This window comes from Odontesthes bonariensis, chromosome 13 (assembly GCF_027942865.1).
Source record: "Odontesthes bonariensis isolate fOdoBon6 chromosome 13, fOdoBon6.hap1, whole genome shotgun sequence".
In the NCBI taxonomy this organism is placed as follows: Eukaryota; Metazoa; Chordata; class Actinopteri; order Atheriniformes; family Atherinopsidae; genus Odontesthes; species Odontesthes bonariensis.
In genome coordinates this window covers 4,712,864-4,722,783 of record NC_134518.1, presented here as the reverse complement: position 1 = coordinate 4,722,783, position 9,920 = coordinate 4,712,864, and the positions used below count along the sequence as shown (strand labels likewise).

Genomic DNA, 9,920 nt, shown 5'->3' with positions numbered 1-9,920 from the left:
GTGCGTTTGTACAGGCACCTGTACGAAGCTGCAGTGAAACAGCACAGGGAGCACGTAAACTCCAAAAACTGATGCACAGAGATTGGCAGAACTTTGGGGAAAGAGGGAGAGTTCTGTAAGAATGTGTGGAAGAAGCTACGGGACAGATACGTGAAGGCAAAGAAGAGGGCAGAGACTCGGAGTGGTGATGCCGGGGGCTTCAGACCTTCACTTCTTTTAACTGAATTAAAAAATTAAAATTATCCAGATACTGCAGCAGTATCATTGATGACAGTGTTCCTGCTCTGACAGCGGCATTGTTTTCTTCTTTGTTGTAGAGTAGTTAGCGGTAACCTTAACGTAGCAGTGCCACCTCTGTGAAAATTGCAACTACTGGCGCATCCACTTGCGCCACCATATATAGCCGGCACAAAATTGTGACGTCATCAACACCGCTCGCGCTAGCAGACGCGGCAACCATGCTAGAGCCTTTATACTCTGTTCCAACAGATATCCTTAGGAATGGTGTTACAGAATTATAGAATTGGCTCTATATGAACGAATTGGATTATTTTATAAATAATTATGATTACAATTAATTGAATTCCAAATGGCTTGAATTGGACTTTATTATCTAAGTGCCTTGAGATGACATTTGTTGTATTTGGCGCTATATAAATAAAAATTAATTGAATTGAATGGAATGGAATACTGGAGGTCTTACGTGTGCAGAGTGGAGAGAAACTCTGAGCATACAGTCCTTTGTGGTACCACCTTCTCAGACACACGTCCCTTCAGCCTCACAAACTGTGGTCTGTTTGTGAGGTAGTCAATAATCCAGGTAGTTGGGGAGGCATCCATTTGTATTCTGTGCAGCTTCTGACATCACGGTGCAGGCTGAATTGTATTAAAAGCACCAGAGAAATCAAAGAACATGATCCTCACCGTGCTGCCTGCTTTGTCCAGATGAGAATGGGCCTGCTTCAGCAGGTAGATGATGCTTTAAAATCATTGACAGAAATGATTTTTGTGGCATGAAAAAATAATTAATAATAATTAATAATATTAATTTATTATAAAACAATCATTGTGTGGAATAATTGCTGTAGGCTACAATGGCCTCCTGTACCATTCTTTTCTGAGCTGAAGACGCCTCAAACTGAACACACTCTGCTGTTAAACAACTATATTGTGAAAAGGGTGTGCTGCATAGTCTATTTATGTCCAACAGCTTTTTCAACACTCTTCATAACATAATCAGCTCCAGCGACTCCAGAGCATCCTCCAGCACAGAGCCAGCCTTCTTTATCAGTTTGTTACGTTTATTTGAGTCACTGGCTCTGATGCTGCTGGCCCAAAAAGTGGCTGCAGAACAGATTGCACTCTCCATCACAAACATAGAATATATGCAACATCATGTTGCAAACAGTGAGGGCCTAAGCTTCCCCAAGAAGCATAGTCTGCTCTGTCTGTTCTGTAGACAGCCTCAATATTGCATTTCCAGTTAAGTCTGTTGTTCAGGTGAGCACCCATGTATCCATAGATGTTCACCACCTCCACCTCTTCTCCAAGGATGGAAATAGTGTTTGGCTGATATTAAAAAATAACTCAAATGGGCCTTTTTTTTTTTTTTTTCTGACATACATAAGAGCAGCACAAAGAGGCTATGGCAAAATAAAAGACAATCACAAAATGGGCCGCAGTTATTCACAACTTTTTCTAAGATTAAGTAACTGAACCTTTTGGTGACTATGAGAGCCTCTAAATGTTTCCCATAGTTCTTTAACCCGCAGTTATCAGCTCTTTCTGCGGTTTTCATTGGATTTACTACAGACCTACGCGTATAATTGGTCAGTTTTTCCTTTGCAAGCATTTTTCCTTGCTGTTCATGTTATTGTCCAGCTGAACAAGCTTAGACCTTCACCACTGACACTGAGTGCCGCATTTTCTTTCAAACCTTGGTAATCCTCTGATTTCACCAATAGGTTGTAAGTGGCCATTCTTTCCTATATGGCCTTCATTTAGTCACTTATGAACAAACTGATGCAATATGTCGCCCAAGAGCTGTAGATGCTTTTATCTGTTGATAGATTTGTGCTGTCCTTTTATACCTTTTTTTGCAGTTGTGGGCTTCCCTTTGGCCTTTCCTCTTTACACATTCCAAAACCTTGAAGATGCTGAATACAGTATTTGGTATTGTGAGAGAAAACAAGAAATAGTACCAAAAAAAAACTTGAGCATAAATATTCAACCCCCCCAGATTCCGGACTTTGTAGAGCCACCTTTTTCAGGTGCAAGTCTCTCAGGATATGTCTCTCTAAGGATGTGTGCCTTGCCACATTTAACCTCTGGGATTTTTATCCATTCTTCAAAGCAAAACTTCTAAAGCTCCTTCAAGTGGGATGGGTCCCGCTGGTGTACAACAATCTTTAAGTCAGGCAACAGATTCTCTATTAATTTGAGGTCTAAACTTTGACCACACCATAGCAACAAATCCAAATGTTTCCCCTTAAACCACCCAAGTGTTTTCTGGCAGTGATCTTAGGGTCCTTGTCCTAAGTAAAGATGAACGTCTGCCCCAAACTCAAATTTCTGCAAGACTGAAAAATTCCTGTTTTTTCCTATTCATCATGCTCTCAATTGTTACCGTTTCACAGTCCCTACTGATGAAAAATATCCATGGACAGATGCACCCGTTTCCTCTGAGATTTCCAGCTCCTTCAGGGTTACCTTTTAGTCACCTCTCTGGTTAATGCCTTCCTTGCCTGCTCTGTGAATTTTTGTTCGACAGATCTCCCTTGGTGTCACACGGTGAGGTCCAGTTGGGTTTTTGTTTTGTCTCCATGTTTTGTCATTTCCTGTTTTACTTTGAAGAGTAACTCTCCTCTTGTTTCAGGTCACTTGCCCTTCCTCATGTCTCACCTGTTGGAGTGTCTTCCCTGATTCCTGATTGTGTCCACCTGTTTCCCGTTGCCCTCATGTGTCTTATAGTCTGCGTCTCCCTTTGTCTAGTGCCTGAGTGTTTCGTCTTGTCGATCACCCGAGTCTGCCACAGCCACAGAAATTCTTGCCTTGTTCGTTCGTTTTCCCAGCCTCGATTCCTAGCCTCCTTGCGAGTGATTTTTTTGTTCATAAATTTTGGAATTCAATTAATTGTAATCAGCAGAGAAGCTATTAGGCTTGTGTTGATAATAATAAACTCCTGGACTATGTACAAACTTCCAAATGCATCGTTTTGTGAGTACAGACCATATTTGTACTACTGTAGAAGTTTGGTGTCATGGCATGTGATTTTAGTGTGGTAATTTTGGAGATACTGCCAGGGTCCATTAGCGCTTGTACTAAGCTATTCGGGATAACTCAGTAACTCAGCTGATGTTCGGCCAAGATCGGAAAAACTTCGGGTGGGCTACTTGGCTGGATGTCACGGTTCAGGTAGGGTGAATCTACTCCGAACTATCACTTTAAATAATATAGTCCAATTCAAGCCAATTGAGGTTCAATTCATTGTAATTGTACTTAATTTCAAAATAATCCAATTCATTCATACAGAGCCAATTCAAAAACAATTTCCTAGCTAGGGAAACCAACAGAGCCATCCCTAACTATAAGCTTTATCAAAAAGGAAAGTTTTAAGCCTGGTCTTAAAAGTGGAAAGGGTGTCTGCTTCCTGGACATTTACTGGCAGCTTATTCCACAATAGAGGGGCCTGATAACTGAAGGCTCTGCCTCCCATTCTACTTTTAGAAACTCTGGGAACCTCAAGTAAACCTGCAGTTTGGGAGCAAAGTGCTCTGTTAGGAAAATATCTTACAATGAGATCTTTAAGATATGATGGAGCTCGGTCATTAAGAGCTTTATATGTAAGGAGAAGAATCTTAAATTCTATTCTGAATTTAACAGGGAGCCAATGAAGAGAAGCTAAAACTGGAGAAATATGATCTCTGCTGTTAGTTCTCATCAAAACTCTGGCTGCAGCATTTTGGATCAACTGAAGGATTTTCAGAGAATATGTGGGACAGCCCAATAATAAAGAATTACAGTAGTCCAATCTTGAAGTAACAAATGCATGGACTAGTTTTTCTGCATCACTCTGAGACAAGATGTTCCTGATTTTAACAATATTACGAAGGTGAAAGAAGGCAGTCCTAGAAACCCAATTTATATGCGAGTCAAATGATAAATTCTGGTCAAAATTAACTCCAAGGTTCCTCACTGTAGAACTAGAAGCCAAGGAAATATCATCTAGAGAAACTATATAGTTAGATAGTTTCTCCCTGAAACGCTCAGGTCCAAAGACAACGACTTCAGTTTTGTCTGAATTTAGCAGCAGACAGCTCTGAGTCATCCAGGTCTTTATGTCTTTAAGACATGCTTGTAGTCTGACCAACCTATTGGGTTCATCTGGTTTTATAGATAAGTACAGCTGAGTATCATCAGCATAGCAATGGAAATTTATGCCATGTTGTCTAATAATGTTACTTAATGGAAGCCAGGTACCACCGCTTGCTCCCTGGGCACTGTGATTGGCTGCCCACTACACCAGTGTGTGTTCAACAGGTGCCAACCTGGGTGGGTTAAATGCAGAGGAGAAATTTAATGTATTTCCCTGTACATGAAAATAAATCTGATCTTAATCTTAATCTTAAGGCGATACACGGCAGGCAAAAACAGTGATTTTTCATGCAGTGGTCAATTTTGAGATTTTGGGCCAGTCTACTCCTTCAATATGTGTTCTTTCAACCTGCTATAAAGAATTTTTATTCAATGTTAGTATTACTAAGGGCCTGACCATTTATTCTGTTTTTGAGCAATTGTTTCCAATACAAATGTATTGAATTCCCCTATTTAAATCTTTAAATGCAGTTATCTCAAAATCAGTTTTTTTGTATTTTTCCAGTATCAATATCTCAGTCTATGGAGCACCTACTAACACCAAACTTTCCAGTTATACGCTTAACAGTATTCCGAAGATATTCACAGAAGGATTTGTTGATAAATCATTCCTGGTCTGATATACGTGACATTATAATAAAAAAAATATGGCGAAAATCTATCTTTTTTTAGGCTATGGACACTATATTTTGATTTCCTAGTAAATGAAAGCAGATATCCTGAAATCCCTCTGTAATTTTCTTTTCTATTTGTGTGTAAACAAAATGAAAAAAGAATTTTGCACCTGGCTTTATCATATGTTCAGATCAAGCTTCCGGAAATATATGCAAATTTGTGCATATTTAATGCAGAATTTGCATAATTAATACATTTTTTTTTCATACTTGTTGTAGCAGCTGTTTTACTCAGCTAAAACAGCCACTTTGAGACACAGGAGTGCAAGGTTTCTCACACTGATGACCAGGAGACGTAATCCACTGAAGTCCATTTATTTTGAACAAAAAGCAAATTAACATGACATGATTCCTTTGTCAGCAGGTAGAAAATCTGTCTGCTCCCACACCTGTGTTCGATTCTGAGATCACTGGTGACATCACAGGTCTCTAAAAAAGGGAGTACCCATTCCACTCAGATTTCTTACAACCTGCAGCATTTTATTGGCTCTCACAGTCCCGGCCCCTAATGTTTAATTAGGAAATTTAAGCATTATCAAAAAACAAAAAAAAAACAACTCAAAATTGAGAGCCATTCACCACATTACAAAAAGTTACTCAGTCTCGGTCTTTTCGGCCCTGGCCTGCCTCCTGTAGCAGGCACAGTTTGTTCACAGGCCTCTCCAGAGTGCTGCTCTTTGTTTTCAGCACCACTCTGCGCACTAGTCCTGCTGAATCTGGCATGGTTTGAATGACTCTTCCCATTGTCCATGTGTTTCTTGGCATTGTATTGTCCATTATCAGCACCACATCTCCTGTTTGCAGGTTTCTCCTTTGTGCAGACCATTTTTGACGCTCCTGAAGAAGAGGTAAGTACTCACGAGTCCACCTGGTCCAGAAAAGGTTAGCAAGATATTGTACTTGCCTCCATCTGCGTCGGCAGTACAGATCATTCCTGTTGAACACTCCAAGGGGGACAATGGGCTGCATTTTCATTAGAAGTAAGTGATTTGGAGTGAGTGGTTCTAAGTCATGTGGATCGTCTGATAACGTTGTTATTGGCCGACCATTAATGATGCTTTCTACTTCACAGAGGAGTGTATGCAAACTGTCCTCAGTAAGGGACTGTTCTTTTAGCAGTGCAGAGAGTATTCTGCGAACAGAGCGTATCTGCCTCTCCCATATTCCTCCTTGATGAGAGGCTGATGGACTATTGAAGATCCATTCTATACCTTTCTGTTGCATCTTCTTTTCAATCTGTGATTGATCCAGGTCTTTTAATGCTGCCTTTAATTCTCTGTCAGCACCAACAAGATTTGTGCCATTGTCTGAGCGTATGATTTGAACTTGTCCTCTTCTGCTGATGAATCTGCGGAGAGCATTAATGCAGGAGCTAGTATCCAAACTGTCAGCGACCTCAATATGAACAGCCCTGATGGTTAGACAGGTGAACAAGGCGCCATACCTTTTAACTGTGACCCGGCCCCGTTTAACTTCAAAGGGCCCGAAGTAGTCCATACCCACATTCGTGAACGGTGGGTGATCTGGTATTAGGCGATCTTCAGGCAGACTGGCCATTTTCTGTTGCTCCGGCTGTCCATGTAACCTCCTGCATACAGTGCACTTTGACAACAATTTCCTGATTTTTGAAGTGACTTGAGGTATCCAATATTTTTGACGTGTCTTTGACAGGACATAGTTGCGTCCACTGTGCCCTATTCTTTCATGAACATCTTGAAGGATGAGGGAAGCAACCCTGGAGTGTTTGGAGAGAATGGCCGGATGTTTACTGTATTCTGGCATTGTAGCTTTGCTCAGTCGCCCTCCTACTCTTAGTATGCCTTGCTGCAGAACTGGATCAAGTTTGTACAATTTACTATTTCTTTTAATTTGCTGATTTCTCTGCAGCGCCTGTAGTTCTTCTTCATACCACTGATGTTGACTGTAGCGAATTAGTTCATTTTCAGCTGCTTGTAGGTCATTCAGGGTGAGCATTTCTTTGGGCAGTTTTTTCTTGTACTGCATCATTTGTTGCTCCACTTTTGTGTTAAGTGTCAATGGTTCTTTTTCTGTTTTGTTCAAGTTGCTCTGTAACTCCTTTCTTTTATTTTTTAGCTGGATCAGTCTTTCTTTTAACTTTGAAATCCATGCAACAGCCCTCTTCAGTCTGTACCAACTGGAGCAGTAGTCCATCAGCTGGCTGAGAGGGTGTTGCTCTTCTTGAACTCCCAGAGTGTTCACTGTAAAGCTTTTGCTTTTAACTTCTGGGTCGCTTGGATGGAGTTTGCTTGGAATGTTTGGTGTTTTTGGCCATTGACTCTGGTCCTGGAGAAGAAATGACGGACCCCTGAGCCATACTTCTTCCTGTATGAAGTTTTTTGCTTTGGCCCCCCTAGTGGCCAGGTCGGCAGGGTTTTCACTGGTTTTCACATAGAACCATTGATTTGGTGTGGTAGCCTCACGTATGAGGTTCACTCTGTTTGCCACAAATGTTCTAAAGCGAGCTGCGTCATTGTTTATATAGCTGAGCACAGTAGTACTGTCTGTCCAAAACGTTGACTGTTGCAATGGCATGTGAATCTCTGTTTTTAACATTTTGTCCATTTTCACGGCCAAAACTGCAGCTGTTAACTCCAACCTGGGAATGGAGATTTGTTTCAGCGGGGCCATCCTGGACTTGCCCATTACAAAGGAACAATGGCCCTCATTTATCAAGCCGTCGTAGAAAGCATCGTAGATATGAGCGGAGAACTCGTCGTACGCAGAGGCTCAAGTGAGATTTACAGAACATGCGTACCACACCAATCCCATCGTAAAACCGAGCGGCTGTTGATAAATCCGGTGGCTGAAATCCATCGTAATGATCCTAACCACGCCTTCTACAAAAGGGGGTTAAGAGGCCGCACCTCTAGAATTTGCGACATGGATAGACGAAAGGCGGCAGAGAAACGCCAGCGCTGTTGACAGCTGGGACGGCTGTCAACAGCGTTGGTGATGTAAATCGCAGACCGGACGAGGTATGTATTTTCCCCTACTGTGATGGTCAATAAAATGTGATAAACTCCAGATTAAATTAAATCTAAAATTGAGCGATGTTTTACTTTTTCTCCAGTAAGATCAGGAAGAAGTGGTCCGATATGAAATTGGCCAAAAAAGAAGGTCGCAGCTGTCCGACGCAGCATGTCACAAAGGGGGGGGGGGATCCAGGTTTGGATTTGAGTGCCTTGGAGGAGAGGGTGGCTGGCGTGATCGGAGCTACGTCCTCATCAGGCGTGCCAGGGAAACTTGACACTGATGCGCCCATGCTAGAGCTCGAGAATGGTAAGAATGACTCCCAAGAGGTTTAAATAAAACAGTTGCTTTAATTTTCAACACAAATGAGGTTCCTAATCAAACTAATATTTTTCATTCACAGATGAATCCGAAGTGGCATCCGGGCAACCTGACCCGCGCAACGAATACGCGGCCCGTCAACATCCGAAGCCTCTGCCTCTGCCTCTGCCCCCCGGTCTGCAGCGTCACACCGGCCAGCCGTGTTAACCACAGAGGTCCTAGAAAGACAAACAGAGATCGTGAAGTGGATGATGGCTTTAACACACACCATGCAATCTATCGACAGTACATTGAAAGACATAAATGAAACACTGAAGTCACAGAATAAATGCTGAAAGAAATCGTTGTTCTCCTTTCTTTTTTCCTTGAATAACAGAATGCTTACCGAAAGTCAGAATCGCTGAATAAGTTCCTCTCTCCTCCTGAGCGCTCTTGGCTGTGCAGGCTGGTGGAAGGGATCTCTGGGTACGGGGTCCTCTGGATGTACATCTGGAAATGGCACTCCATTTTTTTGGGCAATGTTATGGAGATCCCCGCATGCAATAATAATATTGCATACCTTTTCGGGCGGATAGGGTTCCCCCCGCAGCCGAGAGACAGATCAAGCTTTAGGAGCCCTATACACCTCTCCACAGTGGCACGCGTGCGCGAATGCGCAGTGTTAAAGCGCCTCTCCTGTTCGGTGTGAGGTTGAATAATGAGCCATCACTCTTCCAATTACGGAGTTGTACTTGTTTAATTTATTTAATTTGCGTTTATGTTTATATTTATGTTGAAGTCAAATAAAACATGGGCCTTCTTTAAAGTGATAAGTCTGTCATTTTAACCTATAGGGATTTGTTGCGACTCCTGAGCACGCACTAGTGACGCTGCTGTATTGCAGTCACCGCAATTCAAATTGGAAAAGTGCGTACACGGCCTCAGACCTGTCGTGGCGATTTCATCTTTCCTGTGTTCACGATGGATTTGATAAATGCCAACCTTTGCGCAGAAAAGAACGTACACACGACCTACGCACGTTTTTCGTCTTACGCAAGTTTGATAAATGAGGGCCAATGTGTTTCACCATGCTGGTTTTGGAGGATAAGGTAGGATGCTGTGCCATAGGCTTGCTCACTTGCGTCGCAGAAGTGGTGTAAATGGGCTTTAACTGTAAGACCAAAGTTTTCAGGCTTTACACACCGTTTTATTTTGTAGTCCGCCAGCTCAGAAAAATCTTTCAGCCATTGTGTCCATAGCTTACAGTGTGAGCTGCTGATTTCTTCATCCCATCCTTGTTTCTCTTTGCACAAGTCTCGGAGAAGTAACTTTGCGGGTAGGATGACAGGAGAAAGGCCCCCAAGAGGGTCATACAGGGAGTTCACAACAGACAGAATGCCTCTTCTGGTTGCTGGTTTGTCCAGGGGCTTCATACAGTATGTGAATGTATCATCACTTGTGCACCACTGGACTCCAAGAGCACGTTCTGAGGGCAGGATGTCATGTGTGAGATCTAGATCCTTGTACTCACTGGCCCTCTGCTCAGTTGATATGGATGATAGAACATTTCTGCTGTTGCTC

General features: G+C 42.3%; 2 long non-coding RNA genes across 2 annotated transcripts; one reads left to right on the top strand and one right to left on the bottom strand.

Annotated features, from left to right (window-relative positions):
* The first annotated feature begins 7,981 nt into the window (after positions 1-7,981).
* On the top strand, positions 7,982-9,144 carry LOC142397119 (uncharacterized). Its single transcript, XR_012772668.1, has 3 exons — positions 7,982-8,044; positions 8,140-8,348; positions 8,443-9,144. It is a non-coding gene; the product is annotated as an uncharacterized LOC142397119 (long non-coding RNA).
* Positions 8,370-9,230, bottom strand: LOC142397120 (uncharacterized). The gene is made up of 2 exons (XR_012772669.1): positions 8,746-9,230; positions 8,370-8,578 (listed from the first exon to the last, which is right to left on the bottom strand). It is a non-coding gene; the product is annotated as an uncharacterized LOC142397120 (long non-coding RNA).
* Positions 9,231-9,920: the final 690 nt, after the last annotated feature.